We start from the raw sequence: 24,509 nt of genomic DNA on the forward strand, positions 1-24,509 counted from the left end.
TCTATCATTTGATTCCACTATCATTATAGAACATCTCAAACTCATTTGATGTAAATTCTCCTCCTCTATCATATCTCAAATATTTTATGCTTTTACCTATTTCCTTCTCAATTCATGTTAAGTATCATTTAAACATTTGGAAAGCATCATATTTATGTCTTAGAAACATAACTATCATCATCCTAGAATAAATATCAACAAATAGCATAATGTACTTGTCACCCTTGTAGATTTTCACATTAATTGGTCCACACAAGTCAATATGAACAATCTCTAAAATTCCTTTAGAGGTGTGAATCTTACTCTTAAAACTAGATTTTGTCATCTTGCCTAACTGACATTGTTTCTAAATTACACTATCAGGTTTCTTCAATTTAGGCAAACCTCTGATTCTTCTTATGTTACTGATACTAACTAAGTTATCAAAACTAACATGACATAACCTCTTATGCCATAACCACACATCATCAAATTCTACAATAAGACAAGTAGCATCATTCATATCAAGATAAAATAGATTACCTCTAATTTGATCACCTTTCTCAATTAGTTTTCAATCAATATCATATATCTTTGCTATCTTGTTCTCAAAATCAACCTTGTAACCTGACTATTTAGTTGTGATACACTCAAGAAATTATAGTTAAATCCTTCAACATTATAAGCAGTCACATAAAATATTTAATGTGGGTTTGATAAAACCTTTTCCTTTTATTAGATAGGGTATATTATTACCAAACCTTACACTATTTCCATCATAATAATTTAGGGTAATGAACTTAATTGTATCTCTAGTCATGTGATGTGAACACCCACTATCAATGATCCATCTGTCACTCTTGTTCACATAACATACCAGTGCAGTTTCCTCATCCTCATCAAAATCATCTTTCATTACAACATACATGACTTCATCTTCATGATCATCAAATCCATATTTGGTTTTTTCTTCTGCAATGTACCAAGACTTCTTGCCTTTGTCTTTGTAATCTTCATTGTCCTCATCTCTTCTATTGTTCTTCTTCTCTAGACATATAGCAGCAATATGACCAACCTCATTGCAATTAAAACAAATGATAGGAAACTTACCTTTAAATTTTCCTTTGCCTCTATGAAATATCCTTGCTAGCAGTGGTTCAAGTTTTTCTACATCCTCCTCATCTATTTCACTATCACTAGAAACATATTTAACCTTTTTCTTCTTCTCCTCAAGTTCTTTTAATGAAATCTTAGCTTTTAAAGTAGATTCAACATTTTCAGGTTTGAAATTATCAAAATTAGAGAGCTCAAAGGCAGTGAGCCTACCTACCAGACCTTCAAGAGTTAGATTAGAACTTAGTATACATCTGAATTCTTCTATGGTAGAAGCTCTAATAGCATAAACATCATCTTTTATTCTAGAGCAATATTGAGCAATGTTCTCACCTTCTTCCATTGTCATCTCATCGAACTTACCTCTAAGACTTTTAGATTTGGCTCTTAAAACATTTGTGTCTCCTCCATAAATAGTGTGAAGAGAATCCCATATATTCTTTGCACTGTCACAACCCTTGATATCATTGTTCTTAAAATAACTTAGGGTAGAGGTAATCTCCAAAATTGCCTAATTATGTTCCTTCTTGTTTTTCAGATATTTAGCAGTTAGGGCTCCAACAGGATTGACATGCTCAGTGATGTTGGTAGATTGTGCATGATCTCCAAGACCTCCTAGGTGTAGCTTCATCAGACTTTTCCATGTAGGGAAGTTGTCCTTGTTAAGCTTGGGTACCTCTCTTTTTGGGATTTTGATCTTTTGCTTCTAGTACCTTCAAATTAGTTCTCTTAAGCAGATGGCTTTGATACCAATTGTTGGAATTATTTAGAATAACTAAGACAGGGGTGAATTAGTTATCCAAGGTCCAGATGTATAAATAAAACTTTTCACAGCTTAGTGAAGCCATATCCATAAAACCTAATATGCATGCATCCATTCAATCATACAATGCTTAAACTTTGTAGGTTATTGTCCTAGGTCAAAATAACTTTGCAGAAATGTAAACATGAAACATAATAGATTCAATAACACATTTGACACATGGATTTATGTGGAAATCCAATTTGGGGAAAATCACCAGTAACATGCTACTAATTTTCACTCTTCTAAAGTGATGTCCTGTGAAAGGCCAACCCTATTAAAGGTTGGGAGTGAGCCTTGTTAGAGGACTTTAGATCATTCAATTGGAATTCCATCTAGTTAAAGAATTTACAAATGATTATTAGGTCAACCTTAATCCAATAGATTTACCCTAGATTGATAAAATGATTAGAAAATAATAGTAAGGCTTGATCTGATATTTACAACTCAATTGCAGATTATAGATCTCTATTTTAGCCCTCCATTTTTCTAGGCTTTCACACACTTCAACTCTGATAGCTTGTTCACCCTGCAAGCATTCATACGTTTAAGCCTTCTTGCTTTGCTTGCCAATAGTAATCTCTTCCATTTAGCCACTGAATAAAGTAATACCCTAGACTCTTTGTCTTCCTTAGGTTCTTGTACATGAAAACCTTTGCTTTTGACCAACTCTCTCTATAAATAGAGATTTAAGATCTTTTTTCATTCAACTTTAATCATCCATTTTGGAGTTAGGTAGGATTAGGTAGGATACAATGAATCTACCTACTTTTCCATTTGGTTCCTCTAGAAACTTCTTCTTCAATCTTCTTTGAATTCACCTCAAAATGGTTTACCTTGAATTTTGTGCCACCAACTCATCATAGTTATCTTCCACACACTTCACAAAATTCAAGAAAATAAAATAGTTTTCTCAGATTCATCAAATCTACAATTTCACATGAATAATGGCACTTGACATCAATATGTTGTTACTTGGCTTCCATATTGTTCTTCTACTCATCTTCAACTAGTTAACTTGACAAACACTAAAGTTTACTGGTGCTCAACATTAACTAAACTTTACTCGGCTTATGTTAAGTTCACTTGGCATACACTGAATCTTCACTTTGCTCGACTCCAACTAATTTTTTGTCTGGCTTGCACTAACTTTTCTTGGCACTTACTGTCTACTTAGTCAATCTTGGAAAACCCAATTCTTCTTACTTGTTCTTCTTTTGCATCCTTAGATGAATAAATAATACACTATATCGTCACTTTCTTACACTATATCATAACTTTCTTAACTGATCTTTGTACTCCTTTTGGATACCATAATTCAACCTTTCCTCTAGGTGATCTTATTATCTCATTTAATCAAAACCTCCTCATTAATCAAACAAATGATAGTACTCAAATCAACTAAGTAGTTGTCTTACCAAAAAATAGCAGGTTTGACATCAATGACAAAATAATGATTGAAACAAATCCTAGTACTTGTATCAATCTTTTCTTAACAGTCAAAGAGGGAGATTCTAGTGTCAACATGGAAGGGTAACATGCAATATTGAGGAAAGTTCAGAGGGAGAGTCTTGATATTCAGATAATAGAATGTATAGATAAGAGGGAGAAAATTATAGCACAATATTGACAGGAAAGCAATAGAGACAAATCCAATTAGAATCTTAGAGGGAGTTCATATGGATGAGAATCATAATGAAACTAAGGATATTATCTTATTGCTCATACTTCTATCAGTTTATGTTGACATGTTGTGTTTCCATCAATGCCAAAGAGTGAGTTTGTTGGAAAAAATTATTCAATTGTAGATTGTCATTGATGTCTACACAAATGTCAGTATCAACCGAGCAATGTAGAGTTTGCAATATTAACCTTGTATATCTTAGTATTAACTAAGTAGTTAGGTAAACAATACTTTCCAATATTAACCAAGAAAGTTGGTTAATAAAATGAGTCCTACTTGCAATATTGATCAAGTGGTCAGGCATTAAAGTAGAGAAATATTGACTGAGTGGTTGGGCATCGAAGGAGAACAATATTGACTAACCGGGCAGGCATCAAAGGAGTCACAGTGTCAACTGATTGTTCAATCCTAGTATTGACTAAGTGATAAAAAAATATAATTGTCAAATATTTTATTGATTGAGCCCAACTATTTGGATGTTTATTGATATTTTGAAAGGGTATTCAAGCCAAATTTTCCTAGCTTATTATATATAATAAAGGTCAAGTTGAGAGGAAAAAATGTAACAAGTGGAATATGAAATAGATGGATATGTGAGCAAAGGAAAATGACAGAGTAGGAAAGTGTTAAAGATAAGATATAAAGAAATATCTGATTAAGAAGGATCTATACTCATGCCAGAATAGGGATCTAAATCTGCAAAGAAAGTTGCTTCATAAATCAAGTCAGATTGCAAAGCATAATTCTTTGCAAGATCAATGACTTTCTGGCTATCTGTAAATATATAATTATCCCTCTATGGATGTCCCAATTCTTCCAAGAAGAATTGAAGCTATATCATCTCCTTGACTACCTTTGTGGAAACAACGTACTCTGCCTTTACAGTGGATAAAACATTCACTTTCTATAATCAACACTATCCTACCAACACTAAATACATAACTTATAGTACTTCATATGGTATCAATATCCCCTGCCAAATCTGAGTCAACCTAGCCCTATAAGTCAGTAGTAGAGCCCCCAAAATGTAAGCACTTATTGGATGTTCCTCTCAAATATCTAAGAATCCATTTGACTACATTCCAATGCTCAATTATTGGATGACTCACATACCTGCTAATGAATCCCACTACATGTGCAATATCTGACCTTGTACATACCATAGCATACATTAAGCTTCCTACAACTGAAGCATAAGGTACCTTGGACATCTTATCCTCCTCTTCTTATGTCTTTGGATACATCTTCGTAGTCAATTTCAAATAACTAGGTAAAAGTGTGCTAACAACTTTAACATTCTCTATAGAAAAATGTTACATCACCTTCTCAATATAATCAACCTTAGATAATTTCTATACAAATCTTCATGCGAAGGATTTTTTTATGCTCCCAAATTCTTCATAGAAAATGAATATGTTAATTGTTCTTAACCCCTTAATGTGATCCATGTTAGACCTAGTGACAAACATACCATCAACATATAAGCATAAAATATTGTAACTATTATCATCCAACCTCTTAAAATAAACACAATGATATGAATGACACCTACTTTATCCATGCTCATGCATAAAACTATCAGATTTCATATTACCATTGTTGGAGTACTTGCTTCAAGCCATATAAACTTTTTTCAATCTGCACACTAAGTTCTCCTTACCTTTGACCTCAAATTCCTATGGTTGTGCCATATATATCTCTTCATCCAAATCACCATGAAGAAAGGTTTTTTTAACATCAAGCTTCTGCAAATGCAAATCTTCAGTAGCCACAATACTTAAAATAGTGTGAATAGAAGTCATTTTAACAACAATAGAGCATATCTTATTCAAATCAATGCCCTTTTTATGTGCAAATCCTTTAAGAACTAACCTAGCTTTAATTTTTTTCTTACCTCTATCATCTTCTTTCAACCTGTATACCTATTTATTTTGAAAAACACTTTTACCTGCAAGAATCTTACATAAATCCTAAGTATTATTTTTCAGCAAGAAGTCCATTTCTTCAGTCATTTTAGACTCCTACTAAATCTTAGTATACACCTACATAACTTCATCATAACATTTAGGTTCACCAACACTAGTTAGTAAAATAGAGTAGAAAGAGGGAGAAAATCTTTTTAGAGGTCTACTTAGCCTTGTTGACCGTTTAACATTCATTGGGGTGTGTGGTATTTGTTTATGTGGTTGTTGTAGAGCATAAGGACCTTTTGGAACATCATCTTTTGGAGTATCATCCAACATTACATAATCATTTTCTTTCTTCTCATGTTGCTGCAAAAACTCTTTGTACAACTTTCTGATTGAATAAGACATTCCTGCTTCTTACAATTTTATATTTTTGTAAATTCCAAAGCCTATAACCAAATTCATCAATGCCATATCCAAAAAATATACATTTCTTTGACTTATCTTCCATCTTAATTCTAATTTCAAAATCTACATGTGCAAATGTTTCACAACCAAAGGTTTTTGAGAAAAGAATAACTCACCTTCTTACCAATCCATGCTTCTTCTCAAATTCCACAACCCAAACGAGTATAAGGACCTCTGTTAATCAAATATATAGTAGTATTGATAGCCTCTTCCCACATGTTTCAGGGCAACATATCATGTAACCCCATGCTCCTTGCACACTCCATTATTGCCATGTTCATGTGTTCAACTACTCAATTTTCTTGTGGAGTCCTTGGAATAGTTTTCTCTCATGAATACCATTAGTGGATAAATAATATTCATATCCATGATTGAAATACTCACCACCATTTTCAAATTTGCGATATTTTAATCTCTTACCAGTCTCATTTTCAACCAAACATTTCCATTTCTTAAAAGTTTGAAATATTTCAGATTTTTGTCTAAGGAAATAAACTCATACTTTTCTAGTTACATCATCAATGAATGTAACATAATAATTAGAACCACCAAGGGAAGGTAGTTGAGCTGGTCCTCATACATCTATATGCACAAGCTCTAATTTCTCTCTTCTTTTTTTATTCTCACTCTTCACAAAATTTGCTCACTTTTATTTTCCATACACAAAAATCCATATTGACACATTTCAGACTTGGTAAAAATTTCTTTGAATGAATTAATTTCATATCTTTCTCACTCATGTGCCTAAGTCTATTGTTCCAAAATGTTGTATCAAAGTCTACAACAATTGTTTGTTCCCCTTGCTCAACTGCATCAACTGTTCTTGAACACTCATTTTTCTCTGAAATAATTAAAGTAGAAGGAACAATATTACCTGTATAAAGATATAAGGTGTCTTCTTTCACACCTTTTTCTACTACAAAAGGAACCTTTTGAAACCTTCCAATTTTTATCATTAAAACTAATTACACAACCCTCATCACCTAGTTTCCCTACTGAAATTAAATTCCTACTTAGCCTTGGAACATGTCTCACCTCATGTAGTCAATGATTCCCATGTTGCAACTTAATCTTAAATTTTCCCTTTTCAACAATCTAACGAGGTTCATTATCCCCCAAAAAACCAAGCCCGAAATCCCCTTGGACATAATCAATAAAATAACCTCTATGAGGTGTACTATGAAATGAAGCCCCACAATCTAACGCCCAAGAATTTTCAACACTTCATAAAGAAAGAAGCAATGCACCCTCTTTAATTTTGTTACTTACCACATTTTCCTCGTTTCCTTTTGGTATACCTCCTTCATTATTCTTTCAAATCCAAAAATCTTTCTTCTTATGCCTTGGTTTTCCACATTACCAACAATCTCTTGGTCCTCTAGATTAAGACTTCTTCCCCTTTGATTTTCCTCTCAATTTCCCACAATTTTTTAAATTACTTCCTCTCTTAGTCATCCTGCCTCTTCTTTGTGCATTCAAAGAACTTCTTGATGTAGATCACCCTAAGGTTTTCCTACGCATTTCCTCACTTAGAATAACACCAATCACATCATCAAATTTTAGGATATTAGATACAGAAATAGAATTACTCACAACCATTACCAAGCCATTACAACTTTTAGGCAAAGAACACAAAATCAAGACAACCCTAATTTCTTCATCAAAATTGATATTCACAAAAGATAACTGACTAGTAACTATATTAAACTCATTTAAATGATCTGCAAAATATCTAGCTTCTACCATCTTCATATTAAATAAATACTTCATGAGAAATACCTTATTTGATGCAAAGGGATTTTCATACAAATTTGCCAAGGTTTGCATCAACTCTTCTGTCATCTTCACTTTTGTAATGTTAAATGTCACTAATGGTGCTAGACATAATCTAATACTTCCAAATGGCTTTCTATCTAAAATTTGCTAGTCCTCATCTATTGTAGTTTCTTGTTTCTTGGCTTTTCCTTTCAATGGCTTCCATAAATCCTTTTGATAAAGATAGTCCTCCATTTGCATTTTTCGTGACTAAAATTTTTACCTAATAAAATTCTCAACCTTTAGCTTACTCTTGTCTGCAATCACTCCCACACAACCATGAGACTCCCACTCAATCTTTGAGACTTTCCTGCAAATGATAATTGAAAAATAAGCAACCTCACTCTAATACCACTTGTTAGGATTAACCATGAACATAAATAAAAATTACATGCAAATATAACCAATATTAGAAAATAATAAATTACACAAAAGAGAACACAAGACACAAATATTTAACGTGACTCACCCAATCCTTGGGCTACGTCCACCAAACAATGAGTCAAATATTACTATTGTCGAATGATTACAACCTGATTACAATCTATAATCCCTTACAACTCAATACTACCACAAGAAGAAAATATCACATCACACCTTATGAAATCCCTTACCCTAAGCCATTTTATACATGTTTTTTTTTCCACTTTAGGGTTAAAATTAGTTACAACATTACTTTCCTGATCAGTCACCATGAACTAACATTAATCTAGAAACCCAATATGGAAAAAGCCAACAACAACATGTCACTAGTCTTTCATTCTTCTCAAGTGATCTATTTAAGAGCCAACCTTGTTAATGTTATAAAACACACTATTAAATGTGACCTTATTAAAAGATTTAATTACCCTATTAGGAGTGACCTTATTAGAGGATGTTAGAACATCCTATTAGAATGCCACCTCGATTAAAGGATTTACATATGACTATTAGTTCAACCTTGATTAAATTATTTCAACACCGATACAATGGTTAAAAAGTAATAACAAGTTTTGACAAATACAACTCACTTTGTAAATATAAATCTTAGTTCAGCTCAAATACTTATTCACTAATTAGCCTTCATTGTCATCTCAGTCTTTGATTCGCTTGGAAACCCTTCAAGGAATCACACTTCACCTCTTCTCAACTCATCTCATCCTTCTGCTCAAGTTCACCAATCAATAGCATCAAAAATTGCTCCAACCTTATTAGGTTAGCCCTTGTATGTCCTTAAATAAGCAATTCTAATATTTTTTCACTTAAACACCACCACTATCTTAGGTTTAGGTCAGATTCATCAAATATTTCCAACATTTCATCTCTTTTTTTCCATTCTAGAAATTTCTCCAAACTTCTCCTTGAATCCTTGCATATAAATGTGCAAACACAAATATCCTTGATTTAAATGTTATAGGTCATCCATCCTTATCTTCAACACGCTTTACATATTTCAGAAAAATAACTTCGTTAGCTAGAAATCATGAGTTCTCATAAACTGTCAAAATGTTGTTCCTTGGCCAACACTGTGTTATGACACTCAATCATCATTGGGTTACTCGATTGCTACTAATTTTCTGTTCAATACATGTACTGACACTTGATCAATACTGATGCTCGATCAACACTATTTTTGCTTGGCACATAGTGTAAGTCAGTCGATTCTAGCATCACTCCACACAAACTTCAAGTTCCTTAATCTTTTTCTTTGTTGCTTGATCGAGCCTATGCATTTGGTTAATCTTTGATCTCTTCTTGAAGGCTTCAATATGACTATCTTCTTCACTTGTAACATGACTTAAACAATTAGTTTATCTTGTCAAAGTCTAACTAATCAAGTGCTCATTGTAGCTTCTTTTCATAACTCAACCTTTCCTCTAGGTACTGTTGTTATGACTAGCTTCTCAAATCCTCTTCATCAAACATCTAGATATGAAACTCAAATAATATAGAAAACTATCTTACTGAAAAGGTTTGTCATCAATGCCAACAAAACAATTGTTCCAATTGTAGTTACCAACAGTTGCTTCCATACCCATTTCTTGAAGTGTTCTTCACTCATTTAGCATAGATTCATATCATTTATATCAAACTTGAGACTCTCATAGTTGTGTTTGGGAGAGAACATTCACATCCATCAATCTTGAGCACACTAACAAGCCCTTTGGGTTCACCTATTGAGCTACTTTGAGGTTGTGTTGAACTCTATTTATCAATTGCATTTGCTTAGTTAGATTCAAGTTTGTTAGTTTTTTTCTTGTATTTGATCTTGATATACATGTACAATTGACATTTTCCTTACTTAAGCATGCTCCTAACATGTATGTTTTTCATGTATATGGTTTGGGATGCCTGATGGGACCCACAACCCTTTTCCTATTTAAAATTTAAGATAAAATTTGTCACTTTCTAGAAAAATTGTGCATTGTCATCTTCACTTATATGCAGTGTCGTCTATGTAGAGGAACTATCATAAATGAATTTTGGTGTCTGTGGCTTAACTTCATATGAGTGGATTTTACCTATGACCTTAACCTACATTGTCATCTACAAAGATTGGCATCTCCATTACGTCATTTGTACTTCTCTTTCATCTCCAACTAACATCACAAAACACAAGAGGTTTTACAAATTTTATTAATTTCCAATATTTTTTATAGTATATTCTTTTAGGTTTTTAGTAGAAATTCATATTCACACAATAAATATGGATAAATTAACTTTTTGTTACATTAATTTTCTATTTTAAATATGTTATTTAAATTTGTCGTCTGCATAGTTTAGTGTCTTCAAAGTTTGGCATTTGCAAGTCCTTTTTGTTATCTATGCTCTATCAGGATAAGTATCAAGTATTACCAATAATTTTGGTCATTTTGTTGTCTCCATCTTCCATATTCTTTCATTTGGGTAGCTTGGTTTCTTTTCCTTGCCTTTGGTATTTGTGTTATTTTTGCACTTAAACTGATTTAAACATATTTGTAATTAATTTGTCCAATTTGGTTATTTTATCCACACAAATTACTAAGTAGTTTTGTTACATATAGTATATTTGGAGGACCTTAGACTTATAAAATGGAATGAACATGCATGATTAATCACTTGTCTTTGAATGAATGTTGAAAATAAACTTGTAATACAAAAAAACTCTTGAATGCCTTAAGGTTAAAAAAATTTCATCCAATCTTGAATGCCTTGAGGAATTAACACACATTCTTGGAATGCATGTTAGGGACATAATTAAAAATGCACTCTTGAATGCCTAGGGATCAAAGAAGAATGCTATGAAATGTTCGAATTGGGTATAAAACACTTTCATAAAATATTGAATGCTTAAGGGGCAAAGAGCATTACAAATGAACATTTGGACTTGTTGCTTAAATGAACACAGTCAATCCTGAATGATTTAAAGAAATTCATTCTTATTCCCTCATATTTCAAAGCTTTGGTGATTTATTTTCAAGCATGCCTACATTATCAAGTTGGAAAGAACCTTACATATTAAACATGAGTGTCTTCAAGCGCAATTAGTGAACTTAAAGCTTCAATTTGAGAATGAACAATTATCTTGTGTGTTTGAAGGGGTATTTTCCAACACTACCTTGAGCTAATTTACTTTATTGCAAACCATTAATTAAGTGGTGCATGTACCAAAAGTTGTTAGCAAGACCATCCAAAATAACTCTAGGAGCGCTTCTAGAGAGTTTTAGCCTTTGGGAAATATGTGTCCCCATTGGATTGCGAGCTCAAACTAGTAAACCCCTCCCTCCAGTTGCTATATAAATGAGAAGTAAGGTAAAATAAAATTCTCATACCCCCAAGCTCAAGTGAGGTGTGTCAATGGTAGCCTGAGGTAGGAAAACTTTCCTACACTTTTGGCATGGTCTACTAGGCTCTTAAGTGAGTCACACACATGAAAATTAATTGGGGGGACTCAAAAAATATTATTACAAACTAAATAGGTCCAACCCCTTATCCTGGGTATGTTATTTCTATGAATATAGTGTGGGCTTTCCCATGTTGTATTAGTTTAAATGGTGCAAGACGAAACATGACGCTCTAAAGTTACTTACCATTGTGCTCTCTTCGTATAGGCATAAGGCTACTTGGACTTCATTCCCAAGAGTCATTGACCAGAAAAAAAGGGAGCTTCTATTTTTCATACCTTGAAGGTTATCTAATGTGTAAGTTTTTTTATATTCTTTTGTATTGACTCACCTGTAAGATTGAGAGGGAAATATCACAGTAGATCGAGGAGACACCAAGTTGTGGGCCCATGAATAACATATTGAAACCAATTAGCCTAAGGAATGAGTGTTTGAATTTTTCTTGCTAGTATTAAAATGAGCTATCACTTGTCTCACATATGTTTGTCTAGGTTGATATGTACCTAGTAGGATTTTTTTTTAATATTGTATACATTGTTTCTTTAAAATCAAAGATAGTCAAAATTATTGATTTGGTGAGTTGAACATTAGTAAGCAAACTAGTTTGTGTGTGGTTCCTTTTCCATTTGCAATTTTTTTCTTGAGTCCTTGTGCTCAGTCCAAACATTTGAGGTTTTGTTCTTGCCATGTCCAAAGTCATCCAACATAAAAAGGTGAAACTATCAAAACCATTTCCCTACAAAGAAAGGAAGAACCCACAACACAGTGATAAACAATTTTGATATGTCGTTAAAGACATCAAAACCAAAGAGGATAGAAAATAATACTATGAGAAATTTGAGTACAATGCCAAAATCCTACAACGGTGAATTCCTTACTAGAGAGACGTGATTAGAATACTCACATAGTGACCACACCATCCACATTTTCAAAAAGTCTATTTCCAAGATGCATCTTTTCAAACCTTATAGTCTTCCATTTTCCAAACTTTTCTCTAGAGAGCATTATCATTTGAACCTTAGTCATTGAATCAAAATGCATATTGATCACGATCCTTTATCCTCAACATTTTAAAATCCAATCCTAGGTAGTAAGACTTTTGAACCTACAACACTAGACCTTCATCTGTAGCAAACATTTTTTTATTATCATAGTTTCTCTCTCTCATTTGGGATCATAAGTCAATCTCCAAATATTGAGTCTTCTATCTTGGTTTCCTATTTTGCTTGAGATCATTTGTCCATCTCAAGTAGGAGAAAGATACCTATATCATATATCACATTTTGTTTGCAAATCCATAAGGTCTCTTGTTCACATTTAGGTTGTCTCATACCTTAGTCATATGTCCAACATGAAATTAGTCAAACTGAATCAATCAATCATAGTCTTTGGTCATTAATAAGAATTTTTCAATCCTTGCGTTTTCCCTCCTTTTCACAAGGTTCATTGTTCTCTCGCATTTTTCCTTCTTCCACCAATCTTTCATCCATCATTGTGGTCACACTTGTATGGACACATGTGATCTAGTAGATTCACTTTTAATTCCATGTCTCATTTATTGGTACCACAAAGACAACATGAGTTGGAGAATCTATTCCCTCCTAGATCAACACATTTGGCAGACCCATTTCCTAGTCTAAATATCAGCATGCCTAGATCAAAACCTATGAGGGAACTTGAGAATCCCTTCTAGAACACTAGTATAGGCATAGATGTCCAAAATGAAGAAGAGCCCTATCATGATAAAAAGCTCTCTCAGAATGAAAATCCTTCCGATGAAGTCACATAATACCTTGCTGATGGAGACACAACCAAAGACTAGAATGAACACATAGGAAAAGGGAAATATTATTATCAATGAAAAATGCCCTATGGGCTTACAATAGTATGATTCTGGAGAAAGAAATCCACCACACAGTACCTTCTCTCTATGCACTAAGAACTGCCTTTACAATGCCAAACATGTTCTTAAATAGACCCCAATTCGTTTAGGGTTAGGAATACATTCTAGAATATGCTATTTGGCATCCACCACCAAAATAGAAGGTTCTAGAAGTCATGTTAGAAGTCGGTGTAAAATTAGAAGAATCCAAAAATGGTAGTCCAACTTTTGGGAGGCATAACTTTTGAACCAGAACTCCAATTGACAAACCGTTTACATTTTCAGAAAGCTCTCGAAGTGCTCTATAGCCCTATGGACAAGCTTGGCTCATTCCCCCACTTTTTTGCCTCATAAAAGGCCATTTAGTGCCCTAAATTTGACTTTGAAGCACTCTTAGGAGGTCTCTAGGAATCTTAAAATTGCAATAACTTTCTCACTCTAAAGTCTTTTGACTTAATTTATTTTCTAGAGTGCTTTAAATTAAAAGTAGAATCATCTCTCTAAATTAAACTCTCTAATGGCTCTATTACAAAAAACCCATTTTTTATATTTACACATATCCCAAGGTGCTTAAAAACTCTAACTCAAAAAACTAATAGTGGAACTGTGAGAGTTGGAACTTTTATTTGACCCAAATGTGTATCTAGAAATAAAAACACATTAAATAGAAACTATCTCTAAGCATATTTTTGGGTGATACAGGATTGCCTTTACACCACTGGATGTTCTTACATCAGACACCCAGGGTAGATTGAAAAGTGACCCTGTCACTTCATGGTAGAGGAAAATCCAAATGGGCAACCTCCGCTGCTGATATCCAAGTTGAGTCCTCTATAGGTCATCCTTTCCACTTCACCAAGTACTCTTCATACTACCTATTTCTGGTACTCCTAGCCACATGACTATCGAGAATCTCTTCTATCTCCTCCTTCTTAGAAGTAGGAATTGGAAATGGCTCCAGCATCAACCCCTCATCTGCACCATCATCATGATATTTTGTTAAGTCTTCAATGTTGAAGATAGGAGAAATGTGAATCCCATCTGGCAACTCCACCTCATACGCATTTCTCAAGTCATGTTTCTTCAAAATTTTGCAGAGGCCAAATTTCTTCATCTTCAGCTTGTTGTAAGTACCCACTGGAAACTGTTCCTTTCATAAGTGTACCATAACTAAATCCCCTACTTGGAACTCCTTATGTCTCCTCCTTTGATCTACCTTAGCTTTATATTGTTGATTCATCTTGGTGATGTGTGCATGGACCTCCTCATGTAGGCTCTTGATATGTTCAACAAATTCTTCTACCTTGGCACTTGTCCTCTCCCCTTGCTCCATCTTCCTCAATTCTGGTGCAGTCCTTGGACTACTTCCATACACAATTTGGAATGGTGATCTACTAGTACTCCTATTTAAAAAATTATTGTAAGAAAATTCTGCTTGTGGCAGAATCAAATCTCATCCTTTGGGCTTATCTCCCACTAAACACTTTCGCAAATTGCCCAGACTTCTGTTTACCACTTCGGTTTGTCCATCAGACTGCAGATGTTGTGTAGAATTGAACCTCAATTCTATCCTCAACTTCTTCCATAAAGTCCTCCAGAAATACCCCACAAATTTAGTATCTTTGTCGAAAACAATACTCTTTGGGAGACCATGTAGTCTCACCACCTCTCTAAAAAACAAATCTGCAATATGTACAACATCACGAGTCTTGTGGCATGGATGAAATGTGCCACCTTGGAGAACCTATCAACCACCAAAAATACTGAGTTATTACCCCTTTGTGTTGTCAGCAATCGAAGAACAAAATCCATACTTATGTCCTCCCAAGGCTTTGATGGAACAAGAAATGGCTGATAAAGTCCATTATTGTGACTAAATCCTTTGGCTACTTGACATACTTGACAACTCTGCACAAATTTCTTCACATCTTGTGACATTTGAGGCCAAAAATAATGTTCTCTAAGAATGGAAATGGTCTTATCTCAACCAAAGTGTCCTACCATTCCCCCATTATGTTTCTTTTTGATCAAGTTTTCCCTCATGGAACTCCTTGGAATGCATAATTGACTGCCCTTGAATAGCATACCATCCTGAATCAAATAATCTAGCCACCTAGTTCTGTCTACAGTAACAGGTTCTTTACAAGCCTTCCATGCTTCAGCAAAATTAGGATCCTCAGGGTACATATTCTTGAGTTCATCAAACCCAACCACTTCAACTTGCATTACTGTAAGCAACAACTATCTCCTACTCAATGCATCTGCAACTCTATTAGACCTTCCACTTCTATGTTTCAACACAAATGTATAGCTCTGCATGTACTCTACCCACTTCATATGTCTCTAGTTTAATTTACCTTGGCTATTTAGGTACTGCAATGCCTGGTGATCAGTATACAAGACAAATTCTTTTGGCAATAAATAATGCCTCCATTTCTTTAAGGCCTGAATGATTGCATAGAACTCCTAATAATAAACAGAATACTTCTTTGCATCATTCAATTTTTCACTAAAATATGCAATAGGCTTACCTTCTTGGCTTAGTATAGCCCCAATCGCATTGCCACTAGCATCACAATCTACTTGGAACACTTTACTGCAATCAAGAAGTGCCAACACAGGTTGTTCTGTCACCTTCTTCTTTAACAATTCAAAACTCCTTGCAGCTGTTGTGGTCCACTTGAACTCTTTCCTATCCCCCCTTATTGTTTCAGTCATGGGTGCACATATGCCATTGAAATTCTTAATGAACTTCCTATAAAAACTAACCAGACCATGAAATGATCACACCTCAGTAGTAGGCCTTGGAGTAGGCCATTCCAAGATGGCCTTTACCTTCTTTAGATCCATTTTGAGACCTTCAGATGATGCAACAAACCCCAAGTAGACTAACTCTTTTTTTACAAAGTTACATTTCTTCAAATTAATCAACATTTTCTCTTCCCTCAACCTTTCAAGGACACTATGAATGTGCAATAAATGTTCATCCAAATTCTTACTAAAAATTAAAATATCATCCAAATAGATAATAAAATTTTTTCCCAAGAATTTCTTTAGTACCTCATTCATAAGTTTCATGAAGGTGCTTAGCACGTCAACTGGTTAGTCCAAAGGGCATGACTAATCACTCATATAGACCCTCCTTGGTCTTGAATGCAATCTTCCACTCATCTCCCTCTCGTATCTGTATCTAGTGATAGCCACTCTTGAGATCTATCTTTATGAAGTACTGAGCTCCACTCAAGCAATCCATAAGATCACCCATTCTTGGCAAAGGAAACCAATATTTGATGGCTATTTTGTTTATAGCTTGAGAGTCTATGCACATTCTCCACTCTCCAACCTTCTTTGGTTCCAGTATTGCAGGTACTGCACATGAAATTAGGCTCTCTCGAATCAAACCCTTCCTCAATAGCTCTTGAACTTGTCTGTTTAGATCCTCAGTTTTAGTAGGAGTCATCCTATGAGCAGCCTTGTTAGGAAAACTAGCTCTAGGGATTAAATCTATCTGATGACTGATCTACCTTACTAGTGGCAACCCTTCTGGAACATTATTAGAGATGACATCTCCATATTGACTTAATAGGCTTGAAACTTTAGGTGGAATTTCACTACTACCTTCCTTATCTCTTCTAGGAATCAAAGCATAACACATACGCTGATGTTTCATACCATCCAAAAATTTTCTTCGATCAACAAGACATATCCTAGCACTACTGCATACCTTTTCACCTTCCTTTATCAAGGGCTTCAGTTTGTGGTGAACTCCATCCTTTGTCAGAGAGTATCTATTTGCATGACCATCATGTACAACATGTCTATCAAATTTCCATGGTCTTCCCAACAATAAATGGTAGACATCCATTGGAATAATGTCACCGAGAACTTCATCATAGTAACTCCCAATCTTGAACTTCACCAAACACTGTTCATTGACTAGGACCTTATGATCATCCTTCACCCAAGCAATTTGATAGGGTTGGGGGTGTTTCTCCCTCTTGAGCTTTATCTAAGAGACCATCTCCTCAGACACCAAGTTGTCAGCGCTACCACCATCAACAATCACATCACAACACTTATCCTTGCACTTGCACCTGGTACGAAACAAACTCCTCCTTTGTCTAGGTTCAATCTCACCACTTAGTAAGACCCTTTCATTTACAAAAACCTCTCCTCTTTCTACATCCTTAGAATGCGATGACTATGCATCCTCATCCACATGAGCAACCCTTGCTTGACCATCAGCTCTCCTATATGTCCGTCCTTGTCGTTGAGGGCATTCAAATGCATGATGACCTTCTTCATTGCAATGAAAATAGGTACCATGGAAGCCTCCTCTTCCTAAACCTTGTCCATGTCCTCTACCTCTTCCTCTTTGATCTCCAACGTTTTGATCATGGGAGCGGTTGAAACCCTCCTTCCTCTGGTTCCTGCTAGTACCCACATCTTCATTTTTCTTCTGGGTCTCATTTCAGCCTTCAAATGACCTACCACCGCCCCTTCCTCCTTGACCACGTCCTCTTTGCCTTCTATCAAACTTTTTGTTTAGCTTCTCTTCAACTCGTAGGGAAAACTGGTATACCTCTTCAATGCTAGTCATTCTAACTAGACTTAACTCCTCCTGAATGCTAGGTTGTAAAACACTGAGGTAATAGGCAACCTTCTCCTTATTAGCTTTTGCATGTCCTACCCTAATAAGAAGTCGATAAAATTCCTCTATATATTCCTGGACAATTTTTTTTGCTTTCTTTAACCCTTGCATTTTCTTGAACAAATCAAGCTCGTAATCAACATGAATGAACTTGTTAGAATTGGTAATCTTTCCTTGGTTGTATTTATTAAATGGGATAAACCAAGGTATCCCTTATGTTTTTTTTCCTCTAGTCCACATGTGAGGACAAGTTTTTTTGTAATTCCTTTATTAAGCAAAATAGTTTATTCCTCCTTAAGAGGATTATGACACTTTTTATGCACACACTTATGAATGTGGCAATCATTCACATGGGAGTTACACATAATTCCTTCTCTCATCTCTTTATAAGAGATGCTTCTCTCTCATTCTAAACACACAATCACTATGTAGTTCATGTGATGAGCCTTTTGGCTCCACATTATCTCATTCTCTCACTCTCATCATTCTTTAGGCATTTACCTCATTCATATAATTCACAAGAGGTTTTCTTTGCTTTCCCCTTTCAAAATCCTTGTCTCCTCTTTTGTGTTGATCTTGGAAAGCTCATATAAAGTATGGTAATTATGTTAATCACAAACTCTCTTGGATTAATTTATGGTTCTTTATTTTTAGTTCATTTTGATTTTATTATTTCTCAGAGAAAACTAATTCTTGTTTTGAGTTTTGTGATTATGGATTGGAGCTCACCTTATTTCGACCTAGGTAACTCTATTTAAAAATTATTATTTTTTGCTCTTAGTAGTATTTATTAATTTGAGTTTAATATTTTTATCTTTTTATTTAAAATAAAAAATTACATTATTACTTCCATAACATTTTATTCAAGGGATTACTTAAATAATGATAATTAATATTATTTATACATTATAGTCAATTAAATTTAATTCTATTCATATTATATTTTTAAAAATTTAAATATTTTCTCTCATCTTTTTTTAATATTTAATATCTATTTTTTTTTAGAACTTATGTGAATTTCTATTTTTTTAAATCTTATTTATATATGCAACTTCAATTCTATGTCAAAATCTATTGATTTTTTGTTTTTTGTCACTATATATATATATATATATATATATATATATATATATATATATATATATATATATATATATATATATATATATATATATATATATATATATCTCACTCTATTAATATTTAATCTTAATTTTTTTTTTAGAAATTATGAACAATTTCTAATATGATTTCTTAACTCTTTCAACTATTTAATCCTGCTTCTATTCTATTCTCTTGTTTTGTTCATATGTTGTTATCATGATTCTTTTGTTGATGAATTTGTGTCTTTTATTAGTTGCTATTTTTCTTTATCTAAAGTTTCTTCTGATATGCTTGCCCTTCTCCTCTTCCAAATGTGCCATTTTGGAATAAGGAGGAAGAACTCTAGCAAAGAATTTTGTTTTTAGCTATTTGTCATAGAAATTTTAATCGTGATCTGCAAAAGTTTTGTTATTGGGTGTTTATGCTTTTCTATAATAAATCTGGAAATGTTAGCAGGGTTTAATCTTAAGTTTTTATTTTTTCTTGATTTTTATGAGTGATTCTCTATTAATACCATATCTCTAGAGCTCACATGAGATTTAAATATTAAATCCAATGCTCGATTTAAGATCTTAACACTATTGTGTTATAGGCGTCTGATTTGGAATTGGGTTGAAATGCATTTTTTCTTGAACCCATGTTTGCATTTTTCCTTCACTGCTATAGGTGAGAAGAATCATTTTTTTCCCTTATGCTTCTTGGATTTGTTTTTTTCTTTTTCTTTTTTTCAGATCCCATTCTGTATGGACCTTCATCACTATTGTTCAGAGGCTTGACATGCAAAATTTCTTGATTTATTCCTTGGTTAAAATATCCCTTTGATGCCGTCAACCCTCTATCCTCAGACTTGCATGATCTATCATCTATTTTTGCATGCTTTGAAGGCCGGCCAAGAAGAATTTTCTCATTCTTATTTCTCCATATGTTTTCACTGTTTCTTGACACTTTGTCCATCAGAAATAGACATTTTTAAAGTTTTTTTCTCGACCGTTCAAAAAAAACCCTTAACCCTCTTCTCTAATGGTCATCCTACTCTTCCTCTTGTTCGCAGCGTATGCTAGGGTTTGGATGATTTTTTGGCAGCCTAAGAGCTTTCGCCCTTGCCAGGCTTTAGAGCATGTTCTATTTAATTAGATGCTTGAGATGTCAAACCCTTAAATTGTCAAATTTTTAATGTTAAATCATTTTTTTAATTTTGCATGTGTTGAGTGGCCGGCGTCATCTTTGTGCAGTATTAAGGAAATAGATTAATAAGTTTTTTAATAGCTATTAATTAGCTATTTTAATAAGATTTTTTAAGCCAGGTTTAATATAAAGTTTTAAAGTTTTATATAACCTTTTTTTTGGATTGTCATTAATCTAACGCTTTTTTTATTAATCATATCAAGGTTTAATATTTGAATTTAATAAAGTTTTTTTTGGTTTGTCATTTATAAAATTTACTTTTTAAATATTTAATTCATTTCTAAGTATTTTAGAATGGTTATATAAATAATTTCAAATTATAGATTATGATCTCAAGTTTCAATGTTTAATATAAAGTTTTTTAAAAAAGAGCTTGTTTGTGCTCATAAAGTTTAATATAGTTTTTTTTTGGTTATCCTTCCTTAAGCTAACTTTAATCTAAAGTTTTTTATTATTTCTTCAATAATAAACCTTGAGCAATTCTTTTATTAACCAAGTTTATGTAGTAACTTTATTTTTTTCTCTTTTATTAAGCATTTATTAGTTTCAAATGGCCATATTGTAGGTTATAAAACTAATTTATAACCTCTATACGACCTTTGATCACATTTTAAACTCTGTTATAAATTTAATTTATAAGTTTGGTTATTTACTTTAGTTCACTTTTTTATAAGTTATAAATTATTACGTTACTAAATCATTTATAACTTATTCATTTGACTTTTATAATTATAATTTGTATTCAGATACGATTGACTTTAAGTCTTTTAAAATAGTTTTCTTTAAAGGGATATTTGCAGATTCCTTAGTAATTTAATAATGGTTCTACATCAATTTGATTCCTTATGCTGCAGGATTATTATTCCTTTAATGTTTTCTTGCAGGATTGCATTATTATTCATTTGTAACAACATCTATTTTAAGTTATTCTCTAACAAGTTTTTTTAACTCTAGATTATTTTTTTTCAAAAGAAAGAATAATTATCATTACCAATACTTTCATTTGCAGTGTTGCCTTAAATAAAGAGAAATCACTGCTAACAAGAGAAGTTGTTAATTAACAAAGTTAAAACATCTTTTCTTATATTGAAATGAATTCATGTAGGCAATTAATACAGTACTCTTCAAATTTTCATTAATCTATTTCAAATAAAAATGAGTTCATAAATGTTACCTTTCTTTCTCTCTCCTTCTATCATAATTAAACCTAAACCTATTGCATGCCTAACCTTTTTAACCCTCTCCTCTAGACCCCATTGCATATATAAATAGCCCAACCCCCTACACCTGATTAGTAGAACCCGCCGACTCCACTATAATCCCTATGTTGTCATCCCCTAAAGAGGCCCTCATTTGAGGATGAATCCTTTGACTTTCACAGTATCAGACCACCACTAAGATTGCATCAAATAATGCATATGCCCTACCCACCATATCCTCTGGCAATAGCCCTACAATATGAATCATTTCCCTTTCAAAATACATGCGATTCCTTAGCCTCAATCCTATCCTCATTCTATCCAAAAGAGTCATTTGTACCTTATCCTCGTCAAACTTCTTGATGGGAATAATTCCTCCCACCCATGCCTTTGAATCATGCAACGAATAACCACTGATTGCCTCATCCAATATGGTCGCATTCACAAAAGGTGGATTAATACATAACTCTTTAATCTTCATCATCGTCCTATACTCAAGTAACATATCATATATGTTTGAGTACAATATGGACAATATTTGAGTTTGATAAATAGGACGTGGTGCTCTTGGCCTCAACGTCCCATCTCCTATTATGCTCCTTATTGCATGCTCCACCTCTCTAGGCATTCTTTGAAATAGTTCTTCAAAATCTCCCCTCAAGTTGTTAATTCCAGAGGAAATTCCCATCGTAAAACATGAATCTTCACTCAGAGATTCAACACCTTGTGATCCATTTTGTTTTCTGCAACCTGCATTCAATATACATAGAAATATAAGTTTTTTTTTCATGACAAAAATACTATTAAGTATAAGTTGTTTTTCATGCAAAATGTTTTATAATAATATACTCCACTGTCATATTCTTTACCTTCACCTATTATCAGCTCAATTGAAGTTTTCTAAGTAAGACTCCAAGAGTTTCTCTCAACTCCTGCAACTTATAGAAGTTTTTTTTTCTGTTCTCTTTGATTACACTATTGACTGCCCAATGCATGTTAGTGGATTTTTTTTTGGCTTACTTGCAACTATCTACTCTAGTTATATTCTTTTGTAATTGCTAAACTTTTCTATCATTTCTTTAACGTCTCTATCCATGTATGCATAAAAATAAGAGTTTTTTGTTGTTCATGTAATATGCTTTAACCAAAGCTTTTTCGACTTTCATCATTCTAAAAATTTGGTTATGTTATTTTTAACAAAAAAGAGTACTCTATTTGCTTTGGTAGTCATTCCTAATGATCATACATTTCTTTGATTATGATTAGATTTCATTATTTCAATTTATCAAAAATTACTATTTAAGACATTTTGTCTTTAATCAAAATATTCATTCTACTTGAAATATATTTTTATAAAAGGATCCTCTCAATGTTGTTGTTAAAGGTAAATATTGTGACTTATCATATATTTATTTAAGTATATATGGGTGCACACATATATACCCAGATAAATATATAATTGTATTTATGACTATAATGATTCATAAATTGATATATATACCTTCACAAAATGAATTAAGTACTCATGTTTACCCTCAATGGAGTTTTATACCTGATATCCATATTTTGTTTATTTTTTCATTGATCTTCATTGGATACCTGAATTTACCTTAATTTTTATTGAATTATGAGTTATCTTACACATTTGCCTTTAACTTTATTATGATATTTTGATGCACACATAGTTGCACTCTTATGTTTTTATAGCATTGTTCTATGCCCATTTTGGCACTTTATGGTTTTATACCATTGATCAACATGTTTTATATGATTTTTTTTTTGAGTTGCATAGGGAGCCAATTTTTCAAGGTTAACTATGTAGGTCCCCTCAGTATAACTGATACATAGTTTCCTTATCTGGCCCATGGAGTATCCCTCCATCCTATATTGGTGTGTACTCATTTTATATGGAGCTTCCTTCCATTTGATCCTATCTGTTCCACTTTGATAGGATAATATCTTTATGGAGTTTCCCTCCATTTTGTTCTATTGGTTCCACTTTGAAAGATTGATATTTATATAGAGTTTTCCTCCATTTGATTCTATATGCTCTACTTTGAAAGGTTGATATTTATGGAGTTTCCCTCCATGTTCCATTTTGTTCCTCAATGAAGAGGATGTTATTATTGGAGTTTTTCTCTCCAAATTCAGATGATTTGATCCAATTTGAAGGCAATATGTTGTTAAATCCTCATAATCCATTCCTTTGAGTATCCTAACAAAAAATCATGATAATACTAATTTGATTAGCATGTCTCTCCTTATACTTTATTTTCATATATTAATGTGATAATGATCTACATACTTTATTGCTTAGATCATGAGTCATGCATGTTATGGAGGGACGCCCCCATTAACTTGCAGTGGGATGATTCATTAAGTGGATTGTCTATATCCACATGATTAATGCAATGTTGGTGCAAGTATCATTAGTTGGCCTTGTCTGTGGTTATTAGTACATTAGTATAATATGCTTTTCATGAGAACACTGATCAAACTTTTTTTTGTACTTATTGATAATATTTTGAGCATATACTTTATCTTGATATCAGGTTATCTCCATTGTTTTGTGGTAACATGTTTTATTTTCCTCATTGTTTCTCTATGAGAGTTTTCTTATCCTTATTCAAAAGGATTTCTAATTTGAATATAAGATGAAATACTTCTTGTGGATAGTTGTCTTGTTTCTTGTGTCTATGTTTTTTAGGTAATCCATCCAAGCACATACAAGACAATATTATTTGGTGTACTTTAATGACCTATCCACTTCTCTCTTGGCTCTACGAAGATCTACCTACACTCACAAGAGACCTTTTTGCATAATTGAAGACATTGTCAAAGTTTCAATTGCTGCTAT

The 24,509-nt window shown here is 33.1% G+C and overlaps 1 pseudogene; it reads right to left on the reverse strand.

The window, feature by feature from the left end:
- Positions 1 to 22,136, reverse strand: part of LOC149550013 (MAP3K epsilon protein kinase 1-like) — an 80,017-nt pseudogene extending 57,881 nt beyond the window's left edge.
- Positions 22,137 to 24,509: the final 2,373 nt, after the last annotated feature.

Source organism: Cupressus sempervirens, chromosome 7, assembly GCF_028749045.1.
Source record: "Cupressus sempervirens isolate cs-2001-9-10 chromosome 7, ASM2874904v1, whole genome shotgun sequence".
In the NCBI taxonomy this organism is placed as follows: domain Eukaryota; kingdom Viridiplantae; phylum Streptophyta; class Pinopsida; order Cupressales; family Cupressaceae; genus Cupressus; species Cupressus sempervirens.